Here is a 24586-nt window from a genome sequence, read left to right on the forward strand (position 1 = left end):
ATCTGACACCTACATGAGGCACTGCTGGGATTTGAACCCAGGATCTCCTGTTTACGAGACAGGCGCTTTAACCACTAGGTGACAGTGCCCTCAGTGTTCAGATGTTTTTAACTCATATCAAAGCTGCATTAATTGACATCATGTTAAGCAGAATATAACACAAAATATTGAGTCCAAATCAATGGATTACCAAGATGTCAACCATTTCAAGTGAACTTATCCTTGTAGTAGGTGCTGTGGCTTAGGGGTCAAAGCGCCTGTCTTGTAAACAGGAGATCCTGGGTTCAAATCCCAGCAGTGCCTCACACAGGGCACCAGGCTGTGCATTTTAAAGAACCAGTGTGTTGGGTTTGATGGCATTTCTTAGCATATAGAAATCAACTTCTGATTCCTTGGAATAAATTGTTTAAAACATTCCTTCAGTGGTAGTTTCAGTAGAAAATACACCTTAAGGTTTACACACTGTTTTCTTGAATGAGAACAATCTACATAATCCAAATCACACACCCTATGAGGCACTGCTGGGATTTGAACCCAGGATCTCCTGTTTACGAGACAGGCGCTTTAACCACTAGGCGACAGTGCCCTTGTAATCCTGTCAGTTTTCTCTGATATCAAAGCTGCATTAAATATCTGATGTGAAAAAGAAGATGAAAACAAAATCATGGGTTCAAATCCCAGCAGTGATTCAGCGGATGAATTCTTTATGAGATATTTTTCCAGAAATGTGTTATTGCTTTCTCGTCTTAAATCAAAGCTGCCTTCATATCCAGCTATTAGGTTTGTGCCTCAAGTGGTCTTTAGAGGAACTGTGTTGTTAGTAACTTCTGAGTTGGCTTAATTGTTCAGACCTGACGGTTGCTGCATGGTTTAAAGTTTACTGTTGAATTGAGAAAAAACACATCTCCAGAAGGCAAAAAGAGGCGCTGTGGCTTAGTTGGTGAAAGTGCCTGTCTTGTAAACAGGAGATCCTGGGTCTGAATCCCAGCAGTGCCTCTCACAGGGTAACAACCTGTACACTTCAATGCATCAGTATGTTATTTTTATTGTACAAAGAAGTGATGCAACAAAATGTATAGCATTCTACATATCATAGAAACAACTGTGGAGACCTTAACAAAATTCCTGAGGTTAAGTTTTTCTTGAATAAGAACAATCTCTATCAACCAAATCAGACAAACTACATGAGGCACTGCTGGGATTTGAACCCAGGATCTCCTGTTTACGAGACAGGCGCTTTAACCACTAGGCGACAGTGCCCTCAGTGTTCAGATGTGTTTAACTCATATCAAAGCTGCATTAATTTACATCATGTTAAGCAGAATATAACACAAAATATTGAGTCCAAATCAATGGATTACCAAGATGTTAACCATTTCAAGTGAACTTATCCTTGTAGTAGGTGCTGTGGCTTAGGAGTCAAAGCGCCTGTCTTGTAAACAGGAGATCCTGGGTTCAAATCCCAGCAGTGCCTCACACAGGGCACCAGGCTATGCATTTTAAAGAACCAGTGTGTTGGGTTTGATGGCATTTCCTAGCATATAGAAATCAACTTCTGATTCCTTGGAAAAAAAATGTTTAAAACATTCCTTCAGTGGTAGTTTCAGTAGAAAATACACCTTAAAGGTAGGGTAGGTAAGTTTGAGAAACCTGCTCGAGATACACTTTTTGTAATATTCCATGGAATGCTCTTAACATCCCGATAGCAATGAATATCTGAAGTGCTTTGACAAAAAATCCATAACAAAATGTCATCTGTGGAAGCCGTAGTACTGTAAAAAGCACGACCAATCATCTGAGCCGGCCCGGCTAAAATAACTGGATGGCCTACCTGCCTGTCAGCCTTCCATCTGTGCACAAACTTATCTCATTGGTCATGTGCGCGTTCGTGTGTGTTGGAGGAGGGGCTCTGTAAGGAAGTGGCAGATTTTTTCCGGCTGTGTATTTTCAAATCTAGCGCACTCCGGCTGGTTTCTCCAAAATTACCTACCCCACCTTTAAGGTTTACACACTGTTTTCTTGAATGAGAACAATCTACATAATCCAAATCACACACCCTATGAGGCACTGCTGGGATTAGAACCCAGGATCTCCAGTTTACGAGACAGGCACTTTAACCACTAGGCGACAGTGCCCTTGTATTCCTGTCAGTTTTCTCTGATATCAAAGCTGCATTAATTATCTGATGTGAAAAAGAAGATGACACAAAATCATGGGTTCAAATCCCAGCAGTGATTCAGCGGATGAATTCTTTATGAGATATTTTTCCAGAAAGAAATGTGTTATTGCTTTCTCGTCTTAAATCAAAGCTGCCTTCATATCCAGCTATTAGGTTCGTGCCTCAAGTGGTCATTATAGGAACTGTGTTGTTAGTAACTTCTGAGTTGGCTTAATTGTTCAGACCTGACGGTTGCTGCATGGTTTGAAGTTTACTGTTGAATTGAGAAAAAACACATCTCCAGAAGGGCAAAAAAGAGGCGCTGTGGCTTAGTTGGTGAAAGTGCCTGTCTTGTAAACAGGAGATCCTGTGTCCGAATCCCAGCAGTGCCTCTCACAGGGTAACAACCTGTACACTTTAATGCATCAGTATGTTATTTTTATTGTACAAAGAAGTGATGCAACAAAATGTATAGCATTCTACATATCATGGAAACAACTGTGGAAATCTTAAAAAAATTCCTGAGGTTAAGTTTTTCTTGAATAAGAACAATCTCTATCAACCAAATCAGACAAACTACATGAGGCAGTGCTGGGATTTGAACCCAGGATCTCCTGTTTACGAGACAGGCGCTTTAACCACTAGGCGACAGTGCCCTTTCTGTCCTACCGCTTCTTAACCTGTTAAGCACCAAGCCTGTTTTTCATGTTTCAGGCTCGAAAATGACATGCCCAAAACAAATGACTACAACTTAGCTTCTAAAAGGGTTATATGAATAATGTCTTTTATCAAAGCAAGGTTACATCTGTGAGTTGGATGTAGAAGTGTCAGAATCAATATAGATGTTTTTTATTTTAAAGAAAATTCAGATTTTACATAGTAAAAAACTGTAAATTATAGTGTCCGTCCAAAAATTATTTTTTACAGATAGTGAAAACTACCCTTGGATGATGGGTTAGTAGACTAAAAGCTTTAGGAATCCAAAGTACAACATATAATAAGTACCCTGTATCAAGATTGATGCAAAACAAGTGACATTTGACCTTTTTAGAGAGATTTAGCCAAAACCACCCCACCTCTGAGGTGATTTGGGTGAAAATGTTTTTTTTTTCCATATCTCTGGCCCTCCTTGGTCGATTTTGATGGTTGACACCTCTTTCTGACCGTTAGAGCCAATAGAATCGAAGGGGGAGGCCCCCACACACACACGTTGTGAAGAGAAAAGGTGGGGGCTGCGCGCATGTACATTTGCAGCCGAGTGGACCTATCTCTAGCTCTGGCATTTGGAAACGAAAAAGCAGTTTTATTGCTTATGGATTATCAGAAATAATTTCAAAGAGGACACAGACACATTGGATTAACCTATGGATTAACTGCAGCATCGTTTTTTTATCGTTTTAATGCCATTGAAGACCAGTTTTGACCAAGGTAAGCCATGTTAGCGTTTCTAGCTACCTAGCTCCACATGTTATGATGTACGCTTTCGTTTATAGCGTCGCAAATGTTTATCACTGAGTATTGAGGTAGGCACCAAACGATTCTGTGTCTCCAGCTGATGCTAATCGATGGGTTGGCTGTGCATCTAGGATAAGTAATAAGGGAGTTATGAGTGAGTTTAGGTGCAGTTTTAGGTTACATTTTTTCGCTCGTGGATAAATTCAGAGGCTGAGTGTTAGCATTGTGGGGTTTTTTTGGAGAAAAAAAAATATATATATCAGTTAGCTGAGTTTCTTCCCGTTACATGGATATAAAACATTCATAGTTTATTAAATATTAAGATTCCTTAGACGTTGTTTCCTGCAAATGACGCGTTTATCCGCCCGGTACCGGGGGGGCCGTGCGTAACAGGTTAAACCAAAGCTGCATTTATTGCCATCATGTAAAAAGGAGGATAATATGAAATCATGGGTTCAAGTCCCAGCACTGCTTCAGCGGATTTGCAGGATGTCAAGCATTTCCAATGAATTCAGGATGAATGTGGCATTTTCCCCAAAAGACATTTAGCCTTTTCAATGTATTTCCCAAACAAACACATCTTGATATTTAATGAGAAGAATGTAGATCCACATTATCCCTGATCAATTAAGGCACTGCTGGGATTTGAACCCAGGATCTCCTGTTTACGAGACAGGCGCTTTAACCACTAGGCGACAGTGCCCTTGTAATCCTGTCAGTTTTCTCTCATTTCAAAGCTGCATTAATTATCTGATGTGAAAAAGAAGATGACACAAATTCATGGGTTCAAATCCCAGCAGTGATTCAGCGGATTAATTCTTTATGAGATATGTTTTCCAGAAAGAAATGTTTTATTGCTTTCTTGTCTTAAAACAAAGCTGTCTTCATATCAAAGCTATTGGGTTCGTGCCTCAAGTGGTCATTATAGGAACTGTGTTTTTCTAATGACTGCGTGGTTAAAAGTTTACTTTTGAATTGAGAAATAAGATATCTCCAGACGGGCAAAAAGAGGTGCTGTGGCTTAGTTGGTTAAAGCGCCGTTCTTGTAAACAGGAGATCCTGGGTTCAAATCCCAGCAGTGCCTCATACTGGGTAACAACCTGTACACTTTAATGAACCATTCTTATGTTTATTGTATTAAAAAGTGATGCAACAAACTGTATAGCTTTCTTCCTATCATAGAATCAACTGTGGAGGTCTTTACCAAATCGGACACCTACATGAGGCACTGCTGGGATTTGAACCCAGGATCTCCTGTTTACGAGACAGGCGCTTTAACCACTAGGCGACAGTGCCCTCAGTGTTCAGATGTTTTTAACTCATATCAAAGCTGCATTAATTTACATCATGTTAAGCAGAATATAACACAAAATATTGAGTCCAAATCAATGGATTACCAAGATGTCAACCATTTCAAGTAAATTTATCCATGTAGTAGGTGCTGTGGCTTAGGGGTCAAAGCGCCTGTCTTGTAAACAGGAGATCCAGGGTTCAAATCCCAGCAGTGCCTCACACAGGGCACCAGACTGTGCATTTTAAAGAACCAGTGTGTTGGGTTTGATGGCATTTCCTAGCATATAGAAATCAACTTCTGATTCCTTGGAAAAAAATTGTTTAAAACATTCCTTCAGTGGTAGTTTCAGTAGAAAATGCACCTTAAGGTTTACACACTGTTTTCTTGAATGAGAACAATCTACATAATCCAAATCACACACCCTATGAGGCACTGCTGGGATTTGAAGCCAGGATCTCCTGTTTACGAGACAAGCGCTTTGACCACTAGGCGACAGTGCCCTTTCTGTCCTACCCCTTCTTAACCTGTTAAGCACCAAGCCTGTTTTTCATGTTTCAGGCTCGAAAATGACATGCCCAAAACAAATGACTACAACTTAACTTCTAAAAGGGTTATATGAATAATTTCTTTTATCAAAGCAAGGTTACATCTGTGAGTTGGATGTAGAAGTGTAAGAATCAATACAAATGTTTTTTATTTTAAAGAAAATTCAGATTTTACATAGTAAAAAACTGTAAATTATAGTGTCCGTCCAAAAATTCTTTTTTACAGATAGTGAAAACTACCCTTGGATGATGGGTTAGTAGACTAAAAGCTTTAGGAATCCAAAGTACAACATATAATAAGTACCCTGTATCAAGATTGATGCAAAACAAGTGACATTTGACCTTTTTAGAGAGGTTTAGCCAAAACCACCCACCTCTGAGGTGATTTGGGTGAAAATGTTTTTTTTTCCATATCTCTGGCCCCCCTTGGTCGATTTTGATGGTTGACACCTCTTTCTGACCGTTAGAGCCAATCGAATCGAAGGGGGAGGCCCCCACACACACACTCATTGTAAAGAGAAAAGGTGGGGGCTTCGCGTTTGAAAATCTAGGTTAGAGTGGAGCTACATTCTAGCTCTGGCATTTGGAAACTAAAACGCAGTTGTATTGCTTATGGATTATCAGAAATAATTTCAAAGAAGGCACAGATACATAGGATGAACCTATGGATTAACTGCAGCATCGTTTTATCGTTTTAATGCCATTGAAGACCACTTTTGACCAAGGTAAGCCATGTTAGCGTTTCTAGCTACTTAGCTCCACATGTTATGATGTACGCTTTCGTTTATAGCGTCGCAAATGTTTATCACTGAGTGTTGAGGAGGGCACCGTTAGATTCAGTGTCTCCAGGACACCAAAAACGAGTGGTTGGTTGTGCATCTAGGATAAGTAATAAGGGAGTTATTGTGAGTTTAGGTGCCGCTTTACGTTACATGTTTTCGCTCGTGGCTAATTCAGAGGCTGAGTGCTAGCATTGTGGGTTTTTTTTGAAAAAAAAAATAAAAAGATCAGTTAGCTGAGTTTCTTCCCGTTACATGGATATAACACATTCATAGTTTTATTCAATATTAAGATTCCTTAGACGTTGTTTCCTGCAAATGACGCGTTTATCCGCCCGGTACCGGGCGGAAGGTGCGTAACAGGTTAACCACTAGGCGACAGTGCCCTTGTAATCCTGTCAGTTTTCTCTAATATCAAAGCTGCATTAATTCTGTGATGTGAAAAAGAAGATAACACAAATTCATGGGTTCAAATCCCAGCAGTGCCTCAATGGATTTGCAGGATGTCAACAATTCAAGTGATCCTAGGATTTCAGGATGAATTCTTCATGAGATATGTTTTCCAGAAAGAAATGTGGCATTGTTTTCTTGTCTTAAAACAAAGCTGTCTTCATATCAAAGCTATTGGGTTCGTGCCTCAAGTGGTCATTAGAATAACTGTGTTTTTCTAATGACTGCATGGTTAAAAGTTTACTTTTGAATTGAGAAATAAGATATCTCCAGACGGGCAAAAAAGAGATCCTGGGTTCAAATCCCAGCAGTGCCTCATACTGGGTAACAACCTGTACACTTTAATGAACCATTCTTATGTTTATTGTATTAAAAAGTGATGCAACAAACTGTATAGCTTTCTTCCTATCATAGAATCAACTGTGGAGGTCTTTACCAAATCGGACACCTACATGAGGCACTGCTGGGATTTGAACCCAGGATCTCCTGTTTACGAGACAGGCGCTTTAACCACTAGGCGACAGTGCCAGTTTGATCGTCTCTAAGTAAACCTTCATTCATATAATTAATTGAAAGATGCAATGTTCCTAGAAAAAAAAAGATCTACTTTATCCTAGATACTTGCGCTTTAAAGTTTTGAGTGTGGTGCCCCGTGTGAGGCACTGCTGGGATTTGAACGCAGGATCTCCTGTTTACAAGACAGGGAGGCGCTTTGACCAACTAAGCCACAGCGCCTTAATCCTGTTTTGGTTCTTATCTTAAAACTGATCTGCATTCATATCCAGCCAGTGCCTTTAAAATGGCAGCCAATTCAAATTAGGACCTGAGTCAAGTGGTTATAAGAGGAAATGCGACCGTTTCTTGTAAGATGGTTTAATTTCTCAGAGATCAGGGTTGTAGCTTGGTCATAAAACGACTGTACTAATGAGGGTTAATCAGAGGCGCTGTGGCTTAGGGGTTAAAGCGCCTGTCTTGTAAACAGGAGATCCTGGGTTCAAATCCCAGCAGTGCCTGGAGGTCAAGAGCTATCCGTGAAAAGAACAAGAGCATGTGAGTTATGCTACGTTGTAAATGAAACCAATTTAATACATCCTCTGAGTGTAAAAATGACAGAAGACATCGTGTGCTTCAGCTGGTAAATTGACTGTCAAGACATTTTCTTCTTTAACCCATCTATGTCCTGTTCATATCACATCGTCGTCCCATCGAGCTTTAACACAGTGTTCCCACTTTTCATGCAACCAGAAAGAGAGTATTGGGCAGAACAACCTCCCATTATGAACCCCCTGGGGACTAAAGACGTAGGAGGGAGTGGAGGCAGTGGAAATTGAAGGAGAAAAGGTGATAGAGCTGGAGAGGCGGCCAACATAAGCTGTCATTGATATTCTGATCAGGAAGTCATCTGCTCCGTCTGCAACGAACTGGCTGTGGTCTTTATCTACGGTAAGTGAACATTAAAAGGTCATGATTGGGGAAACTTCAGCTGACGAGATCAATCACGGTTGAATTGTTGGGTCAATCCTGTGAGAAACTCTATGAATCACAACAATAGAAAAGGCTGGCCAACAACATCATGTCAAAACCCAAACCATGTCCTGGGGCCTCATTTATAAAGGGATATACGCTCAAAAAATGGCGTACGCCAGTTTCTACGCAATGTTTGCAATTTATAAAATACTAACTTGACGGGAAAATGTGCGGTCCTCCACGCAAACTCTAACCCATGCGTACGCACTAAGCACACAAACGGGAGAGACGAGAAACTGCGACACCGTTGGCAGAAGGAAGAATGGAGAGAAATATGTGGAAATAATACCATAAATAAAATGTTACCTCTCATTTATCAAATATGAAGAATTCATTTTCAAACATTGATTAAAGCCAACCTTAAAATGATTAAACAAACGCCTGTTTGAGACTCCTCAGTGCACACAAAAACATAACTTGGAGAAATAAATAAATACGGATATGTTATTTAAAACCACCTCGAATATGTTGTGTTAATGTTATGAAATGTTTTCTCATAAATGATGCGGTAAGCAGGACAGAATTACGTCTAAACTGACGCCGTTTTGCATTTCTATAGGTTGTAGATACGAGCATGGTTTTATATACTATCACGTTTAATCGTGTTTTATGCCGTTTGCCAAGACTCGATAAGTCGCTCGTAAAACACAGGAGGTATGGAAACAAAGAACACCATATGTGGTAAATTGTACAGCTAATATAACACAACACATTAGTTGTATTTCCTTTAACTGGTGGATTATGGATATATAGTTGCTGATCGACAGCTGGAACACAAACCACCAAATACAACAAAAATAATTCAGATCCAGTCGTCATGACTACACTCCGGAGGGATTCCCCGATCATTTCTTACAGTTTCTCATCAAGGGGGTGTCTCCTGTCCCCGGGACAAACACACTGCCTGAGGAAGGTTATGTGTATTTTTTTTGTCATTAACTTTTTTCGGACCACTTATTTATTTATTTTGGTGACGATCCGACCTCCATGCTGCTACTCTGGTTCAAACTGCATCCACCAAACAATATGATTTATCTCGACCTCCCCACAATAACCAAAATCTGACACGGTGTGAGATGTCTTTTTTAGCTGTTCTATCGTAATTTCCTGCGATCTTCTTCATGCAGTCAGTCAAAATGAATGAATGAATGGGCGTTTCTTTGACTATTTATAGGCAAATATGGGCGTTACGTGAAGCCTGCAAAAGCTGCGCCGCATTTCGAGTCGATTGTGATTTATAAAGGGAAACAGGCGTAGGAAGTGCCGTACGCACTTCCCTCGCCGGTACGCAATGTTTTGTGAATCGGAAAATGTCGGAACATTTCTGAACCTATTTTTTTGCTTTGTACTACGTAAGCAACCTTCTCACGTCAACCTTACGCAAGGCGTTATAAATGAGGCCCCTGAACAGTGAATATGAATGGTTTCCATTAAAAAGGAGATACAGGGTCCCACGATTCAATAAAGTCAAACTAAAGCAGTCCTTTGTGCACCAGTCAATCTTCACAGTAAATAGAGTTGAACCCCAGATTGAATGTACGTACGTTGTACGTTGTACGAATGTACATTGTGCCAAGGACCGGCAGATACATTAAAAAAAAATCGCGGACCGGTTGTCAATTTTAACTGATTTTAATATTTACTCACCAGCAGCAGGTAGCAACAGAGGCTAATTGTATGTAACAGCCTGAACAAATACTAGAACAATATGCATTCAAAACATATTAACAACGTTTAAAAAAGAACCGGTGTCATTTTTTGGTTTTTCGGAAAACCAAAAAACCGACGTTATTCAGTTTTTAAACCAAAACGGGAAAACAGATAAATTAACGTTTTGGTTTTGTTTGTATGATTTACGGATAATCCAGTGAATGCTGGGAAAACGAGGAGAAGCCGCATTATGAACACTGGCATTTGTTTTCAGAAGATATTATGATAGTGTCGTTCGTTCCGGTGCACTCCGACAGCATTAGCACTACATCGAGATTAAGATTAAACTAATTTATTTTGGGAACAGCCGCATATATGGAGTTAGCCATATGTGTGTAAATTACTGTTCATAAACATTTGAAAACAAATGCCGGTGTCGGACAGACACAAACACACCGAACACACAGAGCTGAGCTGAGCAGAGCACATACACACACACATCATGCGCCTTGGTGACTGACTGGACATCTCCTTCATAAAACTAATAAAATAGGGAGTAATCGGGCAGTTCGATGTGTGTAGAGGTGTGTGTAGACTGAGGTGTGTGTAGAGGTGTGTGGTGTGTGTGGTTAACACGTAGCAGCCTGCAGTCACTCTTAAGCTGTTCTGATGAAGTTAAACACAGTCATACTGGTGCTGCACTTCTCAGAGGCGGAGTATACGTGCCGCTGCCTCCGGATGCTGCTGCAGCTGTTTTAAGAAGTGAAGGAGGGTTTCCTTCTATAAAGCAGCTGTGGGCAGCAGATACCGTGAGAGTCCCGGACATTAATTCATAGATCAAGGCAGACTGGTTTACTCTCCTGTTTTGCCAATCCGGTGCTTAAACAAATAGCTCTACACCCCTGGCCGACATGTCCTTAAAATGAAGTCCGAGTTTGAAATATATCTCAAATAATGTATGCACCACCATTTCCCCACCCATAAACATAACAGTCTGCAATCAAACGGTTGTCTCCTGTGCGCTCCTCTTCCTACTTGGCGCACCGGTAACATGCTCGTGCGCACAAGAGGCTGAGACCTTATAAGGCTGAGCCGCCGAATCCCTCGGAACATCATAAAAGCCATTTTCAACGGTTTTCTGGTGAAAGATGAACTAGCTACTGGATGAAATAATATGACTGGTGGCACAGGTGCAAAAATTAAACACTTTTTGAAAAAATATTATGATAAAATATTTTTATATATTTATAATTCTGCAAATATTACGATAAACTCACAGCTATTTCGCGGCCCGGCAGTAACACCTCTGCGGCCCGGTACCGGTCCGCGGACCGGGGGTTGGGAACCCCTGCGTTAGAGGGTCTTGAGCATGTTTCTCTTCAGTGATTGTAATTTGTTAAATGTTTATTTTCCTTGTCTTCCATCGTGTCTTAATATTTGTCCTTGTTCGATGTTGCAAATAGAGCTGCTTTTCAGTAGAAAACTCACCTTGAGAATTACACACTGTTATCTTGAATGAAACAATCTACATAAACCAAATCACACACCCTATGAGGCACTGCTGAGATTTGAACCCAGGATCTCCTGTTTACGAGACAGGCGCTTTAACCACTAGGCGACAGTGCCCTTACTCCCAACCTTAACTCATACCAAAGCTGCATTATTTCCCATCATGTTAAAAGGTAGATAACACAGTATCATGGGTTGACATCCCAGCAGTGCCTCAGTGGATTAGCAGGATGTCAAGCATTTCAAGGAAACCCAGTGTTTCAGGAGGCACTGTCGCCTAGTGGTTAAAGCGCCTGTTTCGTAAACAGGAGATCCTGGGTTCAAATCCCAGCAGTGCCTTTAGAGAACCAGTGTGTTGTGTTTAATATCATATAGAAGTGAGGCAACCAAATATCTTTCATAACATATAGAAAGAAACTATGGATGCCTTAGAAAGGATTTGACAAGCAGTCTTTCAGTGCGGTTTTCAGAAAACAACACAATATTGTTTACACAATAAGCAATATGTTTGAAAGCCTCAGTGTATTCATTGGACCATTCCTGACAAAATGGCACACTTTATTGTAATTGTTACTACAAGGTGTTCAGATTCTACATTATTGTAGGGAAAGGGATATGGATAACCCATAATACAGAATGTAATGTTGTTGTAATTACTGCAGGGTAGTGCAGACGTCACCTCTTCCAACATAATGACTTTTTAGAAACATAATTACTGTGAACAATTATTTAATGGCTTATGCAATTTTCTGTATATCTGTTCATTATATACCATCCTATGTATATACAGTATGCTCCTGTAGTATTTTGGACATTTTCAATATAATATGTTGTGTTTTAAGTATTTGTATTTTATTGTCTAAACACACTGCTGCTTCTGTATAATTAGTATCTATCTATAATAACACTTTATATTAAGGTACACATATTAACCATCAACTAGTTGTTAATTAACATGCTTATTAGCAGTATATTGGCTCTTTATTAGTCATTATAAAATACTTATTAATGCCTTATTCTACATGACCATATTCTACAAGTAATAAGCCATTAGTTGAGAGTTTTTCCTCAATAACCCTCTAATTAGTGCTTATTTATTGCAAGTAAGGAAGTTATTGTTCATGAGTTTTGGTCTTAATATGCTCAATATGGGCCTAATAAGGCAGCAGTACCACAAGAATAGTAATTATCCCATAATAACACTTAACAAATATGATCTATTCTTATGTAACAAGACATGAAACTACAAGTGTTAATTGTGTCTAAATAACTCAAAATGAGGTATTTCTATCTAAGAACATGTTCCCTATTTTAAAGTGAAGTCTTGTTCATAACCAATAAGCTAGTAGTTTGACTCTAATTGACCTGAACAGGTTCCCTATTCTAAAGTTGCCTCCTCTTCACACTTTGTAAATACATGATAGCACACAACTACTGAAATTAACCTCAACAGCACATGAACAAAGAAGGCACACGTTGAAATATCTGTTTTATTAATGAACCACTGAAGAGAGGTTCAGACACCAAAACATGTCAAGTTTCTCCAAGGCTGAGAACATATGCAGCCTGAACTTTTTAATAAAAACTGATTTTTAACAGAGTTTATGTATTTGTGATCATACTGTGTGACCTGCTTGTATATTGAGCAGCGCATATTAAGACCAAAACTCATGTCCAACAACTTCCTTACTTGCAATAAATAAGCACTAATTAGAGGGTTATTGAGGAAAAACTCTCAACTAACGGCCTATTACTTGTAGAATAAGGCATTAATAAGTGTTTTATAATGACTAATAAAGAGCCAATATACTGCTAATATGCATGTTAATTAACAACTAGTTGATGGTTAATTTGTGTACCTTAATATAAAGTGTTACCCTATCTATCTATCTATCCATCTATCTATCTATCTATCTATCTATCTATCTATCCATCCATCCATCCATCCATCTATCTATCTATCTATCTATCTATCCATCCATCCATCCATCCATCCATCCATCCATCCATCCATCCATCCATCCATCTATCTATCTATCTATCTATCTATCTATCCATCCATCCATCCATCCATCTATCTATCTATCCATCCATCCATCCATCCATCCATCTATCTATCTGTCTATCTATCTATCTATCTATCTATCTATCTATCTATCAATCCATCCATCTATATATCTATGAAGAACAAATGCTGACCATAAATACATGTTTGTTGACTTCATGAAGAATTATTTAACCAGTTGGATGAAAGTTTGAAGATTTGCTGCAGACTTGCTGTCTTCTTTTCCTCCGGCTGTCGTATCGATCCGACTGCCAGACTGTGCTTCTCTCTGTAGCTGTGATTCTGTTACTGGTGATGTCTTTTTTACTCAAAACATGCCACTACAGTGTCAGCGATGTACGAAGTCCAATAACTGTATTTTTATTCTGTCAAAAACTGCAGCATTTTTACACATTTTGGCTCCATCAAAGCACCTTGAAAGGAAATGGATGCCACCAAGATTCCGAGTCACTTTGCATCTATTTGTGGTGTTCATGTATTTTCAGTCACATTTTCATTCATTTTTTAAGTAAATCTGCCTCTTTTTGGTCTTTTTTGCATATCTGTTCATCATTTTAGCTCAATCAAAGCACCTTGAAATGAAAGTGATGCCACCAATGTTGCTGACATATTTTCTAATGGGATCTACAATCTGATATCTTTACCGAGCAGGTGATGTTTGCATATCTGTCAGCAGGAGTATGATAGAAATGGCCCGATATCCGTTTTCCAAAATGAAGTGTACTTCTAACTCTGGCAGATCAATGAATGTAGCGCCATCCAGAGGTTGGTGTAAATTGTTCAGAGTGGAAATGTCTTGACAACAACTCAATTGATTGCTATGAAACTTATACATACATGCATGTCCCCTTCAGGGTACTTTCATTTATTCATTTACCAAATGCTATCATCAATAAACAAGACTTTGGTCCAAATACATGCAGCGGTAGGAGGAACATTTACTCCAGTACTGAACTTTAGCACAAGTCGGTTGTGTTTGTACTTTACCGGACTTTTTCTATGTTATGCTACTGAATACTTCTACTCTAGTACTAGCATTAGTTTAATTATGAAACGATAGCCTGCTTTTTTGATGGTGAGCATGGTAACCCACAAACATTTCCTTATGAGCCATTATGATGACATTTAGCACAAGTTATCCAGTTTTATTTAAAGAGGCCCTTCTGCTCTTTGGGCTGTTTTCCCTTTAGAGTGTTCTATAGGTTTTAGTGCATGTAAATGGTCTGCAAAGGCTAACATCCCTGTGTTCCCTCCAGGAGAACTTTCTCTACCTCCCTGAAAGCCTCCATTGGACTCCTTTGTTTAATTCCTGAACATAATGACATCACTATGTAACACTCGTGCTTCTATAGGCTAGCACTCCAACACATTGTACGTGATAGGCTAAAGGGGCGGGACATCTCTAAGCTGGTTGACCAATCACAACAGAGCCGGCCAGCTAACCAATCAGAGCAGACTGGGCTCTGGTTTCAGACAGAGGGTGAAAAGAGGTGCTGCAGCACAGGCAGTATGAGAAACATGAAGAGCTTTTTGAACCTTAATGCATGGAGACACGTCCCAGTAGAGACACTGAACTAAGAACATCCAGAACATTCACCAGTTAGCAACTTACAAATTATGTATCACTTGTATATAGACTCTTAAGGCACAACTTATATTCTATTTTATTTTATTTATTTGCACTATTTTATCTGTTTTATTGTGTTGAACTGTTGGAGGAGCCTGTTTCCTCAGATTGTCATCGACATATCTACACTATGTACAAATGACCATAAAAGCCTTGAATCTTGAACCTTGAAATACAAAGTGGTTTCTTTTTGACACTTGTATTGTGGTACACCAAAAGATAGGGACATATAACTTTTTTTGTATAGTGCTGTATCCACTGGAGCGGAGTAGCTTCTGTTAGGTATCCAAGATGTTGGTCGTTGAGTGTGAGAAGTAACATTTTGACTATTATGAGAGCACCATGTTGGTACTTATTATGCATTTTGCCCTACTGTTGCATTGGGAGGCACTTAAGCACTAAAATAACAGCACATTCAAACACAAAAGTATGACATTTTAGACACAACGCAGGCCTAAACTCCAGCCATTATCACTCGAATACAGACAAATATGATGATCTTAATCATGGGCGTCGCAGCCATTATATGAGGGTGGGACAAGTCCCCCCCACTTTTTCAAATGGTTAGTTTAGACCCCCCCACTTTTACTATGCGGAAAGTCCGTGAATCGGTCTATCCACTCGCCGCACTTTGTAGAGCGCTGTGTCAGTGCTTCACTATCAAATGAAATCCATTCCACTTGCTTATTGAGAGAATGCCCAAATCAATGAAACTCCGTTCCATGTTTTCACTGCTACTTTGTACCAAGGCAGATTCTCACATAGCGCGCGCATGTTCAAGGAGTGATGTCATAGTTGGACAGCTCAGATCTGTTGTATGAAGCGATGCCGGTAGCGGAGGTAAGGCACACACACCAAATGTTCAGGAAATGGTTAATACAGCGAAAATCAAAGCTGACGATCTCTTGGTTTGATATGTTTTCTCCCCCAGACAACATGGACATAAGAACATTTTTTTCAAAGAAGAGGAAAGTAAGTCATCAGCTGGTAGCAGTTAATCAGTTAACAGTGATGGCGGTGTCTCACTTCTGGAGAGAAGTTTCGTCTTTATGTCATGATAGAGAAATACAAATACTGAATAGTTTAGATGAGAAAAGGCATCGAAATGCCAGGTTACTAGTATTTATCATGTAAACAGGGAACATGAATAACCCGATCTCTCTGTGCTCATGTAAACACCATATCCCCAATATGATCATAACCAGGATAATACTCATAAACGGCTTACTGATGTCCATGTAGAGACGCAGTCAGTGTGTTTTACTGGAGCCTCAGTTCGATAAGAGATTATTTTCTGAGTTCTTTAACTTAGGTACTCTCTCTCAAAATGGTAATGTGCATTATGTTTTAATTATACTTCTTATCATTCAGAAGCTTTTTGTGTGTGTTTATATTTTACTGAGTGCTTATAGGCTATTTCCATCCCAGTATTCAGTTAACTATTTATTTTCTGTGCACATTACATAGACTAGCTAATATTCTACCTACTGCTTGGGACTTTGAGTCTTCAAAATGTGTCACAGACTGGGACTTACTTTAGAGTCAGTTGTATTTACATTCAGTATGACTTGTTATGATTCAATGTGAAAGAGTATACTGCTCAATAAATAATTATCACTTCACCACCTCTCTTGACATCTAGGCACTTGAGAGTGAGTCAGAGGCAGAATACAGGGACAGAGAGAGAGGTCCATTGCTGAGGTGAGTGATGAAAGGGAAATGACAGTTGAGAGTAAATTGTGATGTGGACTCTCATCCCAGGATTTTAAGGAAATCAGTGGGGATATTGAACAGGAAACATTTCAGTCAAGGGGCATCATATGACCAATATAGACAGAAGAGCAACATTTATTTGAACTTAACATCTGTATGGAGTCAGATCAGTCTCAATATTAATAAATGCTCACAGAAGGATTCACAAATGTATTTTGCGATTTATATATAAATGACTCTCCACAACAATATCTCTCAATGCACTCACAAATAATTATTGTTGTATATAAATGTACAAAAAATGGGCATTTAAACTGCTTTTTATTAATTCAAAGACGGCTCTGAATTAATAATCAAATATGTTTCCTTTCTTTACTACTGGATGAAATTACAAAATGTACCCATCATTTTCCTCATGCTAGTATAGCCACATAAAAGTATCAAACCACCTGTTAAAATGCACCAGAATACAGGAAATCTATATTTTTTTTCGCCCCCACACCCCCCGTTAAAAATGTCCCCCCCACATTCAGGATGCTTCCTACGCCCATGATCTTAATACATGAGCCCATAAGGGAACGTTTCGCTTCGTTATTCCAACCATTTTTCGTCGTATCCCAACTACGTTTACCAGCAAGTACTGCCACTCCTTAAAAAACCCAATTTCACCAACAGAGAATCCCAGAGAAAAGGAATAGAGACACTGAATACAAAGTGGTTTCTTTTTGACACTTGTATTGTGGTACGCCACTTAAAAAAGAAATAGAGATATATAACTTTTTTTGTATAGTGCTGTATCCACCGGAGCGGAGTAGCTTCTGTTAGGTATCCAAGATGTTGGTCCTTGAGTGTGAGAAGTGACATGTTGACATTTATGAGAGCACCATGTTGGTACATATTGTGCATTTTGCCCTACTGTTGCATTAGGAGGTACTTATACAAAAAAAACAGCACATTTAAACCCAAAAGTATGACATTTTAGACACAACGCAGGCCTAAACTCCAGCCATTATCACTCGAATACAGACAAATATGATAATCTTAATACATGAGCCCATAAGGGAACGTTTCGCTTCATTTTTCGTTATATCCCCACTACGTTTACCAGCAAGTACTGCCACTCCTTAAAAAACCCAATTTCACCAACAGAGAATCCCAGAGAAAAGGAATAGAAACACATTTTTCAAAGGCGCAGTTTGAGCCTGAATGCAGCTGAGGAACAAACGTCTCTACAGCTTGGGGGGGGGGTTTCTAAACAAGTTGAATACAATCAGCACGGGAGCTGCTGATCTATGGGTGGTGTGTTGCGGAAACACCACATAAGTGTCTGTAGCGATGAAGTACTATCAGCTGCTTCCCCCCCCGATGAGATCCCACACATTTGCCAGAAGTTACCTCATGTGAAGCGGCTAATGGGAGCTCTTCAGTCCGCACAGGAAGCGGAGAAGGAAAATTAAGAAGTGAAGTTTCAACGACGCCTGTGAGTGATGGTTCCCGACGGGTGAATCGACATTTTCAGAAAAGACTTCGGTAACACTTTATATTAAAGGTGGGGTATGTCATTTTGGAGAAACCAGCTCGAGTGCGCTAGAATTTGAAAATACACAACCAGAAAAAATCTGCCACTTCCTTACAGAGCCCCTCCTCCAACACACACGAACGCGCACATGACCAATGAGGGCACGAGATAAGTTTGTGCACAGATGGAAGGCTGACAGGCAGGTAGGCCATCCAGTTATTTTAGCCGGGCCGGCTCAGATGATTGGTCGTGCTTTTTACAGTATTACGGCTTCCACAGATGACATTTTTTAAATTAATTTATTGTCAAAGCACTTCAGATATTCATTGCTATCGGGATGTTAAGAGCATTCCATGGAATATAACAAAAAGTGTTTCTGAAATCAATTACATACCCCACCTTTAACTAGTTGTTAATTAACAAACATATTAGCAGTATATTGGCTCTTTATTAGTCATTATAAAACACTTATTAATGCCTTATTCTACAAGACCATATTCTACAAGTGTGATGCCCCTGTGCGTTCATCTGGAGAGGGTGTGGCTGTGCTGCATACAGCCTCCTTGATTGCCTTGATTGCAGTAACTCAGGGCACCTGGGTCTGGTGCAGTTATTTAAAGCCTCTGCTCCTCTCTGTCTTCCCTCTGCTTCTCCCTGCAGGCACCCCGCTTTTGTTGAGTATGCTATGAGTTTCTTCAGTTGCTTCACTTTGTGCACTTCAACACTCTCACACTCATACATGTCCATACAATCCTCACCCTGCATTTACACTACTGATACCACTGACATCCACACCTCATACTTTACTTGCTTTGCACTTAATTAATTTGGTTGATTTGAATGTTTTGCTTAAATAAACATATTTTGTTAAACGTGGATATGGTGTGTCTCCTCTTTATTGTGGCCTTTTGAGCCAGGTCATAACAACAAGTAATAGGCAATAGATATAAATACCTCATTTTGAGTTATTTAGATACAATTAACACTTATTGTTTCATGTCTTGTTACATAAGAATAGATCATATTTGTTAAGTGTTATTATGGGATAATTACTATTCTTGTGGTACTGCTGCCTTATTAGGCCCATATTGAGCATATTAAGACCAAAACTCATGAACAACAACTTCCTTACCTGCAATAACTAAGCACTAATTAGAGGGTTATTGAGGAAAAACTCTCAACTAATGGCTTAGTACTTGTAGAATATGGTCTTGTAGAATAAGGCATTAATAAGTGTTTTATAATGACTAATAAAGAGCCAATATACTGCTAATATGCATGTTAATTAACAACTAGTTGATGGTGAATTTGTGTACCTTAAAGGGGACCTATCATGCTATATTTGAATAATAATATAAATAATAAAAATAATAAAAGTAGGACAATACCTAAATAAGGCATATTTATACTTTTTTTTTTTTTTAAATACCAAACAGATCATGCATTTTAGCCAAGCCTCATTTCACTCAATTTGCACTGTTTTTGCAAGGGCTCCTCCTGATTGGTGGAGTTGGCCCAATAGCCGTAGCGCCACCGTCCTGACGTCAGGACAGTGTTCAAATCTGGATCAGTTTTTATCAGATCCGTTGCAGCCCCTTTTTTAGAGATTTGGGTATGGAGGAAAATAGAGAGGGTTGTGTTTTCTGACACTTGGTGAGTTCCCTGGAACACCGGGGACACATATTCATGTAGAAAAGACGTACAAAAGTGCATTTTGCATGATAGGTCCCCTTTAATATAAAGTGTTACCATAACTTCTTCTCCAACGAACTCCAGAAAATGCTGCTGAACTGAATGCTCCTCCACCAGGTTTTTAATAACGTCTTTGTGACACGTTTCAGGCCAAATTAACCAGATTTCTACGTCTCCTGAATAACACAAGTTCACTTTTTGTAATAATTTTGCATCTACTTTTAGTGAAATTGCATGCCTTTGTGATGGTTTTGCATATGTTTTAAGTCATTATGTAGCTTTTGTAAGTAAATTGAGAGTCTCCTAGTTGTGATTTTGAACCTATTTTTGGCGTCTCGTGTGTTTTTGTGCTCTTTTTGCTTCTTTTTGAATTCTCTGTAGTGGTTTTACATCTGCTTGTAGTTGTTTTGTAGATTTAAGGCATCTATCTGTGGTCCCTTTTCATACTTTCGGTCAAATTGCGTGCCTTTGAGATTGTTTTGCATCGTTTTTTAGCCCTTTTGTTGGTTCTACGTCTACTGGTAAGGCAAGGCAAGGCAAGGCAAGTTTATTTATATAGCACCTTTCAACACAAGGCAATTCAAAGTGCTTTACAAAAATGGAAGACATTATGAAAATGGCATTTAAAATCAGTCATTAAAAAGAAAAGATACTAAAATAAACATTAAAAGAAAAAATCCATGGATAAAAGTTAAAAGTTACAGTGCAGTTTAAGATGTGAATAGTTCAATTAAAAGCAGCGGCAAAAAGAAAAGTCTTCAGCCTGGATTTAAAAGTAGTAAGAGTTGCAGCGGACCTGCAGGTTTCTGGGAGTTTGTTCCAGATATTTGGAGCATAATAACTGAACGCTGCTTCTCCAGTCCGGCAGTGGCTCAGTCAGTAGGGGCTTGGACTGGGAGCCGTAGGGTCGTTGGTTCAAGTCCCTGACCAGACATAAATATGGAGTGTGGACTTCTACTTGGAGAGGTCCCAGTTCACCTCCTGCCCTGCCGTGGTGCCCTTGAGCAAGGCACCGGACACCCCCCTTCCCCCCCACTCCCATTGCTCCCCGGGCGCTGTACAATAGCTGCCCACTGCTCCTAGTACTAGACTCCTTGTACTAGGATGGGTTAAAAGCAGAGGCCAAATTTCACTGTGTGTGCTGTGTGCTCTGCATGTGTGACCATTAAAGAGGGTTTCATCCCTCCCTATTCTTCTTCTTCTTCTTCTCCATGTTTAGTTCTGACTCTGGGGACAGAAAGCTGACCAGTCCCTGAAGACCTGAGAGTTCTGGATGGTTCATAATTAGCAGTAGGTCAGACATGTATTTTGGGCCTAAACCATTCAAAGCTTTATAAACCAGCAGCAATATTTTGAAATCTATTCTTTGACACACAGGAAGCCAGTGTAAAGACTTCAGAACAGGAGTGATGTGATCCACTTTCTTAGTGTTAGTGAGGACTCGAGCAGCGGCGTTCTGAATCAGCTGCAGCTTTCTAATAGATTTTTTTAGTGAGACCTGTGAAGACACCATTGCAGTAGTCGAGTCTACTGAAGATAAAAGCATGGACAAGTTTTTCCAAATCCTGCTGTGACATTAGTCCTTTAATCCTAGATATATTCTTTAGGTGATAGTAGGCTGATTTAGTAACTGTTTTAATGTGACTGTTGAAACTCAGGTCAGAGTCCATGACTACACCTAGATTTCTGGCTTTATCTGTTGTTTTGAACATTGCAGACTGAAGCTCAGCGCTAACTTTTATACGTTCTGCCTTGGCTCCAAAAACCATTACCTCAGTTTTATCTTTGTTTAATTGGAGAAAGTTCTGACACATCCAGTCATTGATTTGTTCAATGCACTTACTCAGTGTTTGAATTGGAGCATAATCTCCTGGTGAAATTGTTACGTAAATTTGTGTGTCATCCGCATAGCTATGGTAACTTATTTAGTTGTTTTTCATTATCTGAGCCAGTGGTAGCATGTAGATGTTAAAGAGAAGAGGCCCCAAGATGGAGCCTTGAGGTACCCCACATGTCATATTTGTCAACTCAGATGTGTATTTACCTATAGAAACAAAGTTTTTTCTGTCCTTTAAGTAGGACTCAAACCAATTTAGAACTGTTGCCGAAAGTCCCACCCAGTTTTCTAGTCGGTCTAGTAATATGTTGTGGTCAACAGTGTCAAACGCAGCACTGAGATCTAATAATACTAACACTGAAGTTCTGCCACTGTCTGTGTTTAAGTGGATGTCATTGAAGACCTTTACAAGAGCAGTCTCAGGCATCTAGATTATTCTTTTTTAAGAGCGGTTTAATGACTGCAGTTTTCAGGGCCTCTGGAAAAATACCTGAGTGAAGAGATGTGTTTACTATATGAAGTAGATCTGAGGCCATGCAAGGAAAAACATCTTTGAAAAATCCTGTTGGAATAATATCAAGGCAGCAGGAGGAGGATTTCAGAAGTTGAATAATGTCCTCTAAGTTTTTACCATTAATCTGATGGAATTGTGTCATGGTGTTTGAATTGATATTAGGTGGACATAGGGACAACACATTTGCTGTACCTGATGCAGAGGCACTGACTGCTTGTCTAATGTACTGAATTTTGTCAGTGAAGAAGTGGTTTTTGTGACTTTAAAGGTTTAAATCTATCCTGAAGAAGATCAAGTAAACTTCTTGTGTACTTTAGGGGATCATTTAGCATCTACTTTTAGTCAAATTGCATGCCTTTGTGATTGTTTTGCTTATTTGTTCAGTCAATAACTAAATCTGCCTCTTTGTGGGGTATTTCTTTCCATCTCTGTCACCACTGATGGAATTTCCTTCACACATGAATGTTAATTGAGAGGAAGTGAAGCCTTGTATAGATACAAAGAACAAGACAAGAGCCCATGTTGTCTCCGCAGAGTCGCTTCAGGGCAGAGTCTGGCATTTGGAGATAAAACCGCGCCTCAGTCTGAACATGTATTGTCTGCTTTCTAACAAAGACTGCATATTACTCCGACTAGATCCAGAAAGTAGTGAGGCATTAACCGAGACTGAGGTACACAGAGCCTTCTCCAACATTAGACAATAAGAACAAGAAAAGAAAGCCCCACATTACAGTTCATTTCAATAATACTAACATGCATTTCCTAAACTGGGTTCACTTTTTTACACAGAACCAAAAATACATTCAATATCCACATCTTCTAAAATCCATGAATAGTTTTCTTTATCAAAACTGAACTACTGCCATATGAAGCTCAGTGCAAGTTCAACCAGGAAGACCGTCTTCATAATCTTTTATCATATTGTGACATCAAAACAAGTTTCTCCTGATTGAAAACTGTATGTATTAGTCAAGCTGTAACCTTGTTCCTATAATACATACAATTGGATAGAAGTCTATAAGAAAATTATGCTACTTCATACTTGATTCTATCCCTCAGTAAACATTTTCCTAAGGAGTTCATGGTCTGAATCTCTAGTTTCAAGGTTTAAGGCTTGTTTACCTGTAATGGCCAGCAGGGGGCGACTCCACTGGTTGCAAAAAGAAGTCTGATTGTATGGAAGTCTATGAGAAAATTGCCCTTCTTTTCTTTTGATTTATGACTTCAGTAAAACATGTTCCTGATTAGTTAAAGGTCTCATCCGTAGTTTCAAGTCATCCTCAACACAGCATAATGTTCATTTATGAAATGAACATTAGGCCTGAACATCAGCAGGAGAGGACTCTTTAAAGTAGAGACATTACATACTGATATACACCTGAACATCAGCAGGAGAGGACTCTTTAAAGTAGAGACAGTACATATGATATACACCTGAACATCAGCAGGAGAGGACTCTTTACAGTAGAGACACTACATACTGATATACACCTGCACATCAGCAAGAGAGGACTCTTTAAAGTAGAGACACTACATACTGATATACACCTGAACATCAGCAGGAGAGGACTCTTTAAAGTAGAGACACTACATACTGATATACACCTGAACATCAGCAGGAGAGGACTCTTTAAAGTAGAGACACTACATACTGATATACACCTGAACATCAGCAGGAGAGGACTCTTTAAAGTAGAGACACTACATACTGATATACACCTGAACATCAGCAGGAGAGGACTCTTTAAAGTAGAGACACTACATACTGATATACACCTGAACATCAGCAGGAGAGGACTCTTTAAAGTAGAGACACTACATATGATATACACCTGAACATCAGCAGGAGAGGACTCTTTAAAAGGCCTTTTAACAATGGATTGTACTGGCAACAGCCAAACTCACGACTTCAAAATCAGTCCACAAACGAATAACTCTACTACTAACTTTCTAAATTGTAAAGACTGTTAAATGCACGTTCAAAACCTAACATACATCCATCTAGCTACATCTAAAAGACAATTTGAGAAACAATAAAAACAATTCTGATTCTCCAACACTGAGCGCCTCTTTTCAATCCGTGATGACTTTCATATAGTCATATTTTACAGAGACTTTCCATTCCACTTTACTCTCCGCTCCGCGGCCAGGGAGAGTTTATGACCACCTGCCAACAGGATATAACAGGGAGAGAAACGATGAGAGAGAGAGAAGAGAAGAGAGAGAGAGAGAAGAGAGAGAGAGAGAGAGAG

General features: G+C 39.4%; 1 protein-coding gene and 19 non-coding genes across 23 annotated transcripts in view; 8 read left to right on the plus strand and 12 right to left on the minus strand.

Annotated features, from left to right (window-relative positions):
• tacr1a (tachykinin receptor 1a) overlaps window positions 1-24586 on the minus strand; it is a 79607-nt gene that overhangs the window by 51228 nt on the left and 3793 nt on the right. The window lies entirely within an intron of this gene.
• On the minus strand, window positions 17-89 carry trnat-cgu. The gene has a single exon. It is a non-coding gene; the product is annotated as a tRNA-Thr (tRNA).
• Window positions 231-303, plus strand: trnat-ugu. The gene has a single exon. It is a non-coding gene; the product is annotated as a tRNA-Thr (tRNA).
• Window positions 514-586, minus strand: trnat-cgu. Its single transcript has one exon. It is a non-coding gene; the product is annotated as a tRNA-Thr (tRNA).
• On the plus strand, window positions 923-996 carry trnat-ugu. Its single transcript has one exon. It is a non-coding gene; the product is annotated as a tRNA-Thr (tRNA).
• trnat-cgu lies at window positions 1188-1260 on the minus strand. Its single transcript has one exon. It is a non-coding gene; the product is annotated as a tRNA-Thr (tRNA).
• Window positions 1402-1474, plus strand: trnat-ugu. The gene has a single exon. It is a non-coding gene; the product is annotated as a tRNA-Thr (tRNA).
• trnat-cgu lies at window positions 2063-2135 on the minus strand. The gene has a single exon. It is a non-coding gene; the product is annotated as a tRNA-Thr (tRNA).
• trnat-ugu lies at window positions 2477-2550 on the plus strand. Its single transcript has one exon. It is a non-coding gene; the product is annotated as a tRNA-Thr (tRNA).
• trnat-cgu lies at window positions 2742-2814 on the minus strand. Its single transcript has one exon. It is a non-coding gene; the product is annotated as a tRNA-Thr (tRNA).
• trnat-cgu lies at window positions 4244-4316 on the minus strand. The gene has a single exon. It is a non-coding gene; the product is annotated as a tRNA-Thr (tRNA).
• On the plus strand, window positions 4624-4697 carry trnat-ugu. Its single transcript has one exon. It is a non-coding gene; the product is annotated as a tRNA-Thr (tRNA).
• On the minus strand, window positions 4837-4909 carry trnat-cgu. Its single transcript has one exon. It is a non-coding gene; the product is annotated as a tRNA-Thr (tRNA).
• trnat-ugu lies at window positions 5051-5123 on the plus strand. The gene has a single exon. It is a non-coding gene; the product is annotated as a tRNA-Thr (tRNA).
• Window positions 5335-5407, minus strand: trnat-cgu. Its single transcript has one exon. It is a non-coding gene; the product is annotated as a tRNA-Thr (tRNA).
• trnat-cgu lies at window positions 7137-7209 on the minus strand. Its single transcript has one exon. It is a non-coding gene; the product is annotated as a tRNA-Thr (tRNA).
• On the minus strand, window positions 7339-7416 carry trnat-ugu. The gene has a single exon. It is a non-coding gene; the product is annotated as a tRNA-Thr (tRNA).
• On the plus strand, window positions 7622-7694 carry trnat-ugu. Its single transcript has one exon. It is a non-coding gene; the product is annotated as a tRNA-Thr (tRNA).
• trnat-cgu lies at window positions 11412-11484 on the minus strand. The gene has a single exon. It is a non-coding gene; the product is annotated as a tRNA-Thr (tRNA).
• trnat-cgu lies at window positions 11634-11706 on the plus strand. Its single transcript has one exon. It is a non-coding gene; the product is annotated as a tRNA-Thr (tRNA).

Source organism: Trematomus bernacchii, unplaced genomic scaffold (genome assembly GCF_902827165.1).
Source record: "Trematomus bernacchii unplaced genomic scaffold, fTreBer1.1, whole genome shotgun sequence".
NCBI lineage: Eukaryota > Metazoa > Chordata > Actinopteri > Perciformes > Nototheniidae > Trematomus > Trematomus bernacchii.